The sequence below is a fragment of the Bos grunniens genome, chromosome 8 (genome assembly GCF_055505025.1).
Source record: "Bos grunniens cultivar Pamir isolate PY7600 chromosome 8, Bosgru_T2T1.0, whole genome shotgun sequence".
Lineage (NCBI taxonomy): Eukaryota > Metazoa > Chordata > Mammalia > Artiodactyla > Bovidae > Bos > Bos grunniens.
The window spans coordinates 20,403,992-20,416,798 of record NC_141172.1 but is presented as its reverse complement, the minus strand read 5'-3'; the positions used below and the strand labels follow the sequence as shown (position 1 = coordinate 20,416,798).

Sequence of the window (12,807 nt, the reverse complement as noted above, 5' to 3'; positions counted from 1 at the left end):
TTGTCTTCCTCTGTGTGACTTAGTTCTTTTTTAAAAAATTTACTTATTTTAATTGGAGGCTAATTACTTTACAATATTGTATTGGTTTTGCCATACATCAACATGAATCCACCACGGGTGTACACGTCTTCCCCATCTTGAACCCCCCTTCCACCTTCCTCCCTGTACCATCCCTCTGGGTCATCCCAGTGCACCAGCCCTAAGCAACCAGTATCATGCATTGAACTTGGACTGGCGATTCATTTCATATATGGTATTATACATGTTTCAATGCCATTCTCCCAAATCATCCCACGCTCTCCCTCTCCCACAGAGTCCAAAAGACTGTTCTATACATCTGTGTCTCTTTTGCTGTCTTGCATACAGGGTTATCATTACTATCTTTCTAAATTCTGTATATATGCGTTAGTATACTGTATTGGTGTTTTTCTTTCTGGCTTACTTCACTCTGTATAATAGGCTCCAGTTTCATCCATCTCATTAGAATTGATTCAAATGTATTCTTTTTAATGGCTGAGTAATACTCCATTGTGTACATGTACCACTGCTTTCTTATGCATTCATCTGCTGATGGACATCTAGGTTGCTTCTATGTCCTGGCTATTATAAACAGTGCTGAGATGAACATTGGGGTACACGTGTCTCTTTCCCTTCTGGTTTCCTCAGTGTGTATGCCCAGCAGTGGGATTGCTGGGTCATAAGACAGTTCTATTTCCAGTTTTTTAAGGAATCTCCTCCACACTGTTCTCCATAGTGGCTGTACCAGTTTGCATTCCCACCAACAGTATAAGAGGGTTCCCTTTTTTCCACACCCTCTCCAGTATTTATTGCTTGTAGACTTTTGGATTGCAGCCATTCTGACTGGTGTGAAATGGTACCTCATAGTGGTTTTGATTTGCATTTCTCTGATAATGAGTGATGTTGAGCATCTTTTCATGTGTTTGTTAGCCATCTGTATGTCTTCCTTGGAGAAATGTCTGTTTAGTTCTTTGGCCCATTTTTTGATTGGGTCATTTATTTTTCTGGAATTGAGCTGCAGGAGTTGCTTATATATTTTTGAGATTAGTTGTTTGTCAGTTGCTTCATTTGCTATTATTTTATTCCATTCTGAAGGCTGTCTTTTCACCTTGCTTATAGTTTTCTTTGTTGTGCAGAAGCTTTTAATTTTAATTAGGTCCCATTTGTTTATTTTTGCTTTTATTTCCAATATTCTGGGAGGTAGGTCATAAAGGATTTTGCTGTGATTTATGTCAGAGAGTGTTTTGCCTATGTTCTCCTCTAGGAGTTTTATAGTTTTTGGTCTTACGTTTAGATCTTTAATCCATTTTGAGTTTATTTTTGTGTATGGTGTTAGTGTTCTAGTTTCATTCTTTTACAAGTGGTTGACCAGTTTTCCCAGCACCACTTGTTAAAGAGATTGTCTTTTCTCCACTGTGTATTCCTGCCTCCTTTGTAGCATAATACATTCCAGGTCCATCCATGTTGTTGCAAAAGGCAAAATTTCATCCTTTTTTCTGGTTGAATAGTATTCTCTTTTTGTCTCCACGAAATTAATTGACACAGTTGCCTATCCTGGTCTCGAAGTCATGTCCTTGTGTGGGTATTCCTATGCAGTCTGTGTGTTCCTGGTGGTTCAGGTGGAAGAGCTAGATCTAAAGTGAACACAGGCCATGTCTTCTCCTGGCTGTACTGCAGTTGGTGCCTTGGTGCAAGGTGTGGCTAGGGATGGAGGGGCTATAGCTAGAGCCAGGTGTGAGCTGGGGCTTCTCTTGGGCTCAGTAATAATCTCTGCTGTGGTTGGGGGCATGGCCGGGGCTCAAGGGCTTGGAGCTGCCCTCCTGAGCTGGCTTTGCTCCTTCCTCTGTGTATATGCACACCCGCCATGGCAGTTTCTGCCCTGGCTAGAGGCAGGACTGAGGCCCGAGGCAGGACTGAGGCCCAAGCTGGTTCTGTGGCGAGGCAGGCGGGGCTGAAGCAGGAGGCTGATGTGGGCTGGAGGGTCTGTGGGGCTGTCCTGGCAGGATGGCCAGAGCATGAGGCAGTTTTCAGTCTGCTGTTTCTGTGCTGAGATGGGGAGCAAGCAAACCTGTGCATGCGTTCATTGAGAGTGGAGTCTTGGTTTTTCACACTCCTCTGTTAAGCTCCACTGATATTTAAATCAGTTAAGGCGATTTGTCTTCCTGGTGTTAGACCCCACAGCTGGGTTACCTAATATGTTGCTTGAACTCCTCACTCCAAAGGGAGGCTCCCCAAGCCTGTGATATCCTCTTCCTCTTGTGGGTCACCTGCTAGGCGTGTGGGTCCTGCCTGACTAGATCACTTCTCCCCTTTCTACCATACTCCATGTGGTTCTTTCTTTGGAGCTTTGGTTGTACGAGAGCCATTCTGCTAGTCTTCAGATCATTCTTAGAGAATGTTGCACTGTATGTATTTGTAGTTTTGATGTGTTTGTGAGGGAAAGTGAGCTCAGAATCTTCCTGTTCTACTATCTTGATCCCATCAGTCTCACATTTATTTTAAAATCACTCTCCATCTTTTATGTTAGTCTAGGTTTCAAGTATCAGATTTGCACAAAGTGGGACTCACCCACAGCATTTAGAACTATACCTATGTAACACTTGTTATATCCTTTAACACATGTAATTCATATAATCCATTCACCTCTCTTGGTCTTTCTAGTTAATAGATATTGTGGTGTCTTTTACTGCATTGATAATATATTATGATATTTATATCAAATATCACCTTTATATATATATCTACAAAGTCCTTTTATGCCCTTCCCTGACCTATTTGAATTTAATGTTAAGCTGTACACATAATTATGTACTTCAAATGTAACAGAAATAGCCTTGACTTTCATCATCAGTAGTTTCTCTTTTGGTGTATTTTTTAAGATTTTTTTTTTTTTTAGTTTAGACTGTGAAAATCCAGAAGTAGGTAAATTTACTCAGAAGGGTCACCTTAGAAGTTAGTGTCTATGTATATATTCACTACACCTAACCAAATCAACAAATTAAAAAAACAATAAAAAAAAACTCTCAAGGGAACATCTCAAGAAAAAACTTACTTTTGGTGTAGACTTGCCTTGTCCATAGTAGGCATACAAAAATATTTCTTAAATTGAATTGAATAGATTATTCCTTGTTAAGGGCATTTCTTTGTTATAATCTTGACACTGATATATGATTTGACAATGCTGCAGGTTAGATTTTCTGAAAAACATACTCAGATAGCAATTGGTACCAACTTCTGGTAGGGAGCGTTCTTAGGGAAATAGCTAGGAATGGGCAGAAAGAGAAGTCGGTCTACAGTGTAATCTCAACCAAGACTTCAGTCAACCCCTTAGGGAGCTTTGAAGATGGGTTGACCCTTCTGATTTGTGTCTTATTCTGGTAAGAGAGCCTAGACCTTTATAATCTGGAACTGACCACTTATTTAGTATGAACTTCCCTACTTCCTTCCTAGTAAGAGTCTGACCTTGGCCAAAACAGCTGACTCCAGCTAAGGGCAATTTCTGGAGAGGGTTGACTGTAGAAATAGCAGTACTTCCAGTGGCTGGAATAATAGGAATAAATCCTGGTACTTTGTAGGAGGATCTGAGAGAGGTACACACTGGATTCTGTATAGGTAGGAAGTTAAATTCAGCAAAAATGGCAAAAAGCAGTATTTTGACCATGTCATTTTTTTTTTTCACATCTCACCTTTCAATCTCTAATTCTGTCAAAGGATGGGCATTTTTATTTGTTTCTTTACTTTCAATACACAGGTAGATTTGCAAAGTCTGACTTGGCTAATTATTCTGACAATTTCCTATTCATTATCTCACATAGCAGGGAGCCTCATTGGACCATCAAGCCTGTAAATTTATGATTGTACATCAATCTGTGAAAGATATTGCTAGCTGCTGGCTCTGGGCTTAGGGAGCACCAGATAAGCCAGGATGTGCACAGTTAGCCCCAAGGTTTGGTCAGGAGCACTCGGCCATCCGACAAGTAAAGGAACTTTGCAGTAATTGAGAAAATGAACACCTTGGGTTATTTTCTTGCTGGCAATATTTAGAAGCTCTTATCATTGAATTGCCCTGCTTTGTTTCTCATTATCTATCAAAAGCTTTGCCAGGAAAGAAGCTATTTGGCACAGATTGAATTTTAGCTTGTTTGGGGGTGAAGAAGGTGATTTACAAAAGATGTTAAGTTCTAACACAATACAGATTCAGGGCTTTCGATTTTTATATTTTGTATAATTTTTCATTACATGGGTGAGATGGTGGAACTTAATCTGCAAGTTCTGAAGATCTTCTAAAAGTTTACATACTATTTAGCTATATATACATCTGGACATTTTCTTTGCCTTTTTTTTTTTTCCAATGTTCAGTTTCCTTTAATGACCCCCATTCTCCCCGAAGGGCAGGTGCAGGCGGCTGGGCGATGGCAAGAGGTGTTCATTTGAAGATCTTGCCCTGATTGAAGGCTTTGCCCACATGCTGGAAGGCCCCTTCCCAGCAAAAGTATTCTCGAACCAGCCTCTGGGTCTCCTCGCTGCCGGGATCCAGTTTCCGCCATGTGTATGACTCCTAGTCCACCTGCCAATCTGGACTCAGCAGAAAAGCAAGCTCCTGGCCTCGAAAGACCCAGACCCCAGAAATGGAGCTGCTATTGTTGGTTCCAAAGAGAATGACACTGGCAAAGGCATTCTTCCTCAGTTTGTCCAATCGCTGGAACATTCCGGTGATGAGGTTGCAACTCATGAAGGTCTGGGTGAGCTCTTCAGGGAAGCGATACTCAGAGTACCACAGGGACCAGCCATCCTTATCAAAGTGATCCCAAAAGTACGGCAGCGCCACGGAGAGCGTATCCTCGTTGGAGTACTTGCGCTTAAATTCATCCAACACAAAGGTACTCTTGGGCAGATGGGCAAAGGGATCCTTGGCCTTCGGCTCGGCAGCCAGCGCCTGCTCACATTCATCCAGCTCCTCCTCAGGAGAGGGGGCAGCCGCCTTCTTCTCCTCTTTGCCCTCCTTCCGCTCCACCTGGGGCTTCGGCTTCTCTTCTCGAGAACCTTTCTCCTTCCGTGGGGTGTCCTTTTTAGGCTGGCTCTCTGCAAACTTTTTAGCATCAAACTGGGCCATTTTCTCACAGAGTTTCACCTCTCCCAAGATAGCCCGGAACTGGGGCTGGTTAATGCAGGTGAGGAACCAGTGGTTGGTATTAGGGAAGGCCTGGCGAAAAGAAGGCTCCAGAACCTGTTTGTAAAGCTACAACAGGGTGCAGACAACTGTGATGTCAGCCAGCGTCACGCGTTCGCCCACCAGAAAAGTTCTCGTCTTCAAGTGAGCATCCAGCAGCCCCAGAATTCGCCTCATCTCCTCCTTTGCATTCTCTGTGGCCTGCTTGTTGTGGTGCATCATGCCCAAGGTAGGGAACACCCAGGTGCTGGCCGGTGGCACTATGTCGCTATCAGCAAAGCTCACCTACTGCACCACCTGCGCTGCTGCCTTGGGAGTACTTCCCCGCAGCTCCTCGTTGCTCACATAGTAGGCAATGGCATTGCTCTCGAACACACAGAATCCATCGTCACCCTCAAAGGCTGGAACCTTGCCAGCAGGAAATTTACGGAGAAATTCGGGGGTGCGGTTGGTTTGGCCAAAATGGAAGTGGGGTGGTGCGGAGAGCACGCGGACCTGAGCCCCGCTGTACTGAGCGGCAATGAGGGCCTTGAAGGCCCTCCAGTTTTCAGGATATGTGTACAGGGTCCCAGCCGCCATGGTGATTCCGCAGAGAAAGCTTTCTTTGCTTTTTTACTGAGTATATTTGGCTGTAATTAGATGTTCAAAGTGACATACGATACCAGAAAGCTTAGAAATCATTGCACTAAAAATAAAACAAGACAGGATTCACTCTCTGATTTTTCAAAGCTTCTCTATATCATGCTTAAAAGTGTATTTGGACACTCCACAAGTACCCTCTTCAAGTTTTCTACAACTCATTCATCACAAGCAAACCCAATCACTGTTTTCTCTATTTCTGTTAATACCACAGTCGTTTAATCCTTCAGTTTAGCGATCTAGGCATTATTTCCTTCTCTTTTGCTTTGTTCCCCGATTCTGAGATCCATGTCATGATGTGGTTGAAAGACAAATTATTTTATTTCCTAGATATCCACTTATCTTGGTGGACTCTTATACACTGCTTCTCATGGTGCTTCATGAAACTTTGCTCAATGAGAAATAGTTCTGGAACAGGATAGTTATAAGAACAGAGTAGAAACTATTTCTTTATGTTAGGACAGAAAGAGCCAGTAAGGTCTAGTTTGTGGGGAAAATACTTAGTTTTTTGCATTGTGGTGGATGAATTAGGAGAGGGCCTTTCAGAGATCAAGCTGAACCTTGCTACCTTATCTCAATGATTATATAGGGGAAGCTATATGATCTGGAATCAGTCGCATGTAGGCTGAGTTTCAGAGGTCAATACTCTTTGAGAAGACTTGCTGTGAACTCTGCTCAGTAGCAACACTTCATACCTAGAGGGGCAAAAGACCTCATTTAAATTCACAATTTGGGGGAAACACAGATGTTAAGTGAAGAAACAGTCAGGTCACACAGGCAAAAATTCTTGTCCCTAGCAAAGTTAGGCAGATTTTCCTGGTGTCTTATGAAGTTTGCCACACATTCCTGAGCAGGAAGCTGCTCTTCTAAGACCTCCCTTTCTATTTCCCATGTATTCTTACAATGAATTCATTGTAAGCAATGAATTGGAAGCAATTTGCGTGTCTTTTCCTTGAAACTCTTGAGAATCTTGCTAGGCTGATAAAACCTAGCTTAGAGGAAATATTGCCCTGCCAGTGAGCTTACAGGTGTTTACTGATGCCCAAGAGTCCAGTCACAAGATAGAAAGCCTTTTATTCCACTAGGAAAGATGAGGAATAGGGAGGAAAAGGAGGAAGTCAATTTTTATTTATTGGGAATCTATTATGGTACAAACATTATACTAAGCCCTTTATTTAGATTATCTATTTGTATACATGACACTACCATCCAAGGTAGATGTAACTATCCCAGAAGAGGAAATTAATGCCAGTGAGTTTATGCAACTTGCCCAAAGTCAGTCATCTTTCCCTTAGGAGAATTTGTCATTTACCTATTTTCCCTCAGCTCCAAGTCAACTCTCCTAAAACTTCTTTGCCAAGGTTGTTCTCTTTTTATTTAGTTGTTAAGTTGTGTCAAACTCTTTTCTGACCCTGTGGACTGTAGCCTGCCAGGCTCCTTTGTCCATATGGAATTTTCCAGGCAAGAATACTGTAGTGGGTTGCCATTTCCTTCTCCAAGGGATCTTCCCAAGCTAAGGATCAAATCTGCATCTCCTGCATTGGCCAGGCATATTCTTTACCACTGAGTCACCAGGGAAGTCCCTGTTGTCTTTTAGGATCTGCCAATAGGGGCACTAGAGAGAGACTGGAAAGTGTAAGGAGGAGGGAGAGGACTTCTCTCCTGTTTTACCTATTTCTACAGTGTGAAGTGGGCTTCCCTGGCGGCTCAGTGGTAAAAAAAATCCACCTGCCCATGCAGGAGATAGGCTCAATCTCTGATCCAGGGAGATTCCCTTGGAGAAGGAAATGGCAACCCACTCCAGTAACCCACTCCAGTATACTTGCCTGGGAAATCCCATGGACAGAGGAGCCTGGTGGGTTATGGTTCATGGTGTCGTAAAAGACGTAATTTAGCAACTAAACAAAAACAATGACAACATAGTAGGAGGCCCTAGCAGCGAAAGTTGGTTCCAACCTCTAATTACTTTTAGCACCCTAAGAACAGTGTCTTCATACACTCTTGGGGTACCAGCCATGGCCAATTATGTGCCCTGTCCTTTGAGGGCTGAGCACCAATTCCTAAGGCTCCTGGTTCATGCCATAGGTCCTTGTAAACTCCTCTCTGCCTTATCTTCTTTCAGTCTTAGGGTAGTAACTGCTTCTTGCCTAGTCTACCTCACAGCTCCCTTCTTTCTGTTTTAGTCATCCAACACCTGTTGTACCAATTTCCTATATTAAGCCCTTTGTGTGTGTGTGTGTGTGTATGTATATTATTTGGCCACACTGTGTGGCTTGTGGGATCTTAGTTTTCCCATCAGGGATTGAACCTGGGCTAACATTGTGAGAGCTCAGAGTCCCAACCACTGGACAGCCAGGGAACTCCCAAGTCCTTTGTGTTTTGAAATGTCTCCGTGGTTTCTGTTTTCCTGACCAGATGTAGATTGTGTGTGTGTGTGTGTCTAACTGTGGAGTGGATACACACGCAACTGGGAGTACCAAAGGCTGGAGAAAACTAGAAAAATCTCTGATCTGGTCCAGTAAACTGCTGGCTGCATCAGAGGAGTGTTAGAGGAGGCATTATCTTGACTGAGAAGCTCTTGGAAGAAAATGTATGATTTCCACGTTATCCACAGTTAGAATGTCTCTTAAAGCACGGAAGAGTAAGGTTCAGAGAAATGCTTTAGATGCCGTGTCTCTTTAAAGTGAACGCAAAAGGCCACACAGAGGAGTCAGGTTTTCATATTGTGGCCTCTTTTCACTAAGTCAGGCTGTAAAAGAAAATCATTTACATTTTGATCCTTTTCACTGGAGATACCAGAATAGTCCGCCATCACGTGTCCAATCCCTCTCTTACTTTCAGAGAGCTTGGGGTGAAATGGCATGAAAAATTTGTTCCTCCCCCATCTAAAAATTACTCAGTTTTTCTTTCCGCTCAAATGTCATTGAATGCTTTCAATTGTTTTCTAAGGGAACAAATTACCTATTTATTGAAATGAGTTAACTGTAGCTTGCTGACAAACAGTATTTCATTTTCAGGAGCAGCTGTCAGACTTTTAAAACATGAAAAGCCCATCAAAAACATTTTAGAAAGTACAGCCAAAACCTTATAAGTGCCTTTCTAAAATCTGTTCTGCTCAGATGTATTCAAGGTAATTAACTAGTAGTTTTTGTATTCTAGGCAGAGGATTTGGGTTCTGTTTTTTGTTTGTGTGTGTGTTTTAGAAGTTTTCATGGATACATTCTTAAGTTCAACAAATGTACACCGCATGAAGCAGTGACGATAAAAATGACCATATTACATTGGAGACCTACAGTCTGCCCAAGGGTAATGAAAATTTCTTCCAAATTGGGGTGGCATGGAGCACCCTGATTTATCCCTCTCCTTTGCTTATAATTCCCTTTTACCCAGTCCTCCAACCTTATTTTTGGGTAGAGCCCTTTGGGAGCACACCAGATGGAATGATCAAAAGCCCAGATGGGAGGTAAAGGACCCCTTAATGCTAAGCAGTTTGGAATAGAAAAAAGCTTGGAATTTCAACTGGGTACCCATTTTCTGAAATGTATTTCATGTAATCTTGCCCCACAGTTGCTCCATGAAAACAGCATTACTCCAGTCACTCATATGAGGGGAATGAGACAGACCCTCACTTGGGGATTTGGGGCTTCCCAGGTGGCGCTAGTGGTAAAGAACCTGCCTGCCAGTTCAGAAGACATAAGACACATGGGCTCGATCCCTGGGTTGGGAAGATTCCCTGGAGGAAGGCATGGCAACCCATTCCAGTATTCTTGCCTGGAGAATCTCCATCAGAGAAGCCTGGTGGGCTGCAGTCCATGGGGTCGTAAAGAGTTGGCCATGATTAAGCGACAGCACAGCACAGCAAAGTGACTTAGCACACATGCATACACTTGCAGATTTAGCACATAAGTCATAGGCTAAAGACTCTCAGAAGTCCTTCAGTAAAGAACTCATCTAACTTTGCAGAAGGAAGTAATTTCCACATTTATGTGACCATGGAGCATCTCCTTCCTTTTACATTTTGTATGGTGCAACAACCCAATCTAATTTTACTTGGAACACATGTTTGGGATACTGTGTATAAATGAACGAAGGAAGAGGAAGACATTTAAAGGTCCTTCAGTAAGTGAAGCCAAAGGAAGATTAGCTTTATATAGAGTCATATATACTATCTGAAAAATGGAAGACATCTTAGATCAGTTAGGACTCTCTGTTGAAAGGGCTAAGAAAATTGTTTCGAAGAGGCTTAAAGGGAAAAAGAGAATTTAATATTTCACAATGCTGAAAAACTGAGGGTCGATGTGGCTTCAGACATGGCTGAATTCAGGGACCAAGCAGTTTTCCTTCATCTGCAGTGTTCTTGTATATTTTCTGGAAGTTCATTCTGTCTGTTTGTGGGGCACGGTAGCTACAGAGTCTCCATCCCTTCGTGTTTTCAGAATAGAGCCCCCTTGTTTGGTGGAAATAGTAATGGACCCTTTCAGGATAAATGAATTGGGAGGGAAGGCATTGAGCACCGTTAAAAAGAAACTGAGGATGGTTGCTATAGTCAGAGGAAATGGATGCTGGGGAAGACACACAATCAAAATGTCAAAATAATAATCTAGTGCATCTGCCTGCCCTGTTTTTTACTGTTCTGACAGGAAGGAAAAAACCCTTAGAGCATGCTTTAAAGGTATGTGTGCTTATTTGAGTGACTGGAGAAGGGGAGAAGCTTGGAGTGTTGACCTGATTCTCAGATTGCACTGGAAGAGATGAGAAAGATATCCTGGTCAGGAGCAATCACTGGCAGAGTAGAAGGCAAAGCAGAGGTTCTTAGAAGGAAAGAATGTGTTGAACTATTAAAGTCCCCCAGATAGTTTGGAAATGTGGCCCTAGTAGTTTGCTCTAGCAGGAGCTCCCAAAGTCAAGGCAAGAAGAATCTAGAGAAGACACAGAAGGAAAATGGAAGCCCATGATTGGCCCGTTTTGAATCTCATTCCTTTGGTTGCCATCCTCAACCCAGTGTCTAATCCCTTACAATTTTGCATTGCTTAGAGGGTTACACCAGCTCTTCACTTTGTCAGTCCATCTCTCCCTTCCATATCACCAAGAATAGGTCTCTACAAATGATCACACAGCCCCTGACCTCTGTGGCTTGGATCTAGGTGTCTCCTTATTTTTGGTGACTGGTGAGAGATGGGATGTGAATTATTATTTATTGTAAACAGGGAAGATACTTTCCTTGCCATCCAAGGTGGTATTTGAGTGATTTCCCTCCCTCTACTCACATCAGTACTTGGTATGTATTGAAGTTCAATGAATGCTTCTGTGAATTTTGATACTTTTGGGAATTATTGCCCAAAGAACCTTGTTGCCCAGTCTATAAACTGGCTCCTCCCAGTCTTAACAGTCAGAACTTACACTTTTATGCTCCATCAATGCAACCCTTTGAAGTTCTCCAAGCATTCCTATGCTGTATACCACTGTCTTGGGTTTGGTTCCCTGGAAACAGCCTGAGATGCAGATTCTTGTGCCAGTATTTACTGAGGAACTGCCTTCAGGAGAAACCTGAAATGGAACAAGGGAGGCACAACAGGACAGGCCAAGATGTGGGTTCACCTGATCCTATGGGAGCTTTTGGAGCATGAATTATACCATAAAGCTTTCCTACCCTGAGGTAAGGGGACTGGCCATATCAGTGTATTATTGGTATTGGGCCACTTTTGGAAAGGGGAGTAACTTAGGCATTTCCAGGCAAGTTCTTTCCCATAGGTTGAGAACAATTCTCAGAAGAATGCAACTTGGAGCTCTTAACAACCCATCCTCAGAGCAGCTGGGAGATCTACTACAATCATCCCAAGTATTTGCTTACACAATTCACTCCATGAAAAAGCAGCAGCCCCTCCTCCTGTGTTACTGCCTGAAAACTTGCCCTAATATAGTAGTTTTCAAACCTTACCTAGGAAACCTACCTATTCACTCATACCCTCATCACCCTTCCCCTTCTTGGGTTAGTACCCTTTTTCCTTCACTAACACTCTATGCACTTATTATACTCTTTGGAATTATACTTGGGAGAGTCTTTGCTCTCCCAAGACTCTCCAAGGAGAGTCTTTTCAAGGAAAAGCTTTGAATGAGTTTACCATAAAAATAAATTCTGTCTTGTTACCTTGCAAATCCTTGAGGACAGCAATCTATCTTATTCATCTCCTGGCCCTTACTTCTGGCCCTTAGAACCGCACCTGATGCCTTGTAGGAGTTCCAACACAGGTTTGCTGAATTAAACAATATCAATCTTGTTTAGGATTGGTATCATGGAAAAATAAGTTGAACTTACCTAAGTTAAATACATACATAAATTAAAATATGTTTAACTTACCTATGGGAAAATATGTCAACCTAGAGTAAACTTTTTGAAACTAATTTATTTTCCAGTTGAAGATTGCCTTCTCTAGTATGCTATGTCTGTTCCTAAATATACAGAGAAAGACATTAACCTGCCTTTTCGTACACAAATGAGTCACTTCCAAAAATAAGCACCATTTCTTGACCAACACTTACTTAATTCATCAACCTGTAATTTGCTTTTGGAAAAATCATCTCATAAAATGATGATGACTTGAGCTTTAAGAAATCTGGTGCAGAGCTAGAAAAAAAAGTAAACTTCGTGGCAACATTGCAAAGAACAAAATGCAAACTGCAGTTAGTGTTGGTAGCTGTTAAATGCAAGCATTCACTGTAGCAGACAGTCTTTCTTTAGAAAACACAGGCCAATGACAGAAGATAACAAATAGACACCCTTCTCTCTAGAAGAAACATAATAATTAGCGGTGAGGGGGGGTGGAAATTAGCGAAAGGTGACTTTGGAAGAGTGGCTGGAGAGTATATAATGTAACGACTGTTCAGATGCATATTCATCAAAGCTGTTGACATAGTTCTCTTATTAGCTAATATGTAAAATGTTGTTTTAAGGAAATGGTGCCTCTGTAAAATACCAGAGG

The 12,807-nt window shown here is 42.2% G+C and overlaps 2 pseudogenes across 2 annotated transcripts; both read right to left on the bottom strand.

Moving 5' to 3' along the window:
• Positions 1 to 4,354: 4,354 nt before the first annotated feature.
• On the bottom strand, positions 4,355 to 5,131 carry LOC147366725 (elongation factor 1-gamma pseudogene; annotated as a pseudogene). The gene has a single exon (XR_015169043.1). The product of XR_015169043.1 is annotated as an elongation factor 1-gamma pseudogene (transcript).
• Positions 5,132 to 5,372: 241 nt separating this feature from the next.
• Positions 5,373 to 5,767, bottom strand: LOC147366724 (elongation factor 1-gamma pseudogene; annotated as a pseudogene). The gene has a single exon (XR_015169044.1). The product of XR_015169044.1 is annotated as an elongation factor 1-gamma pseudogene (transcript).
• Positions 5,768 to 12,807: the final 7,040 nt, after the last annotated feature.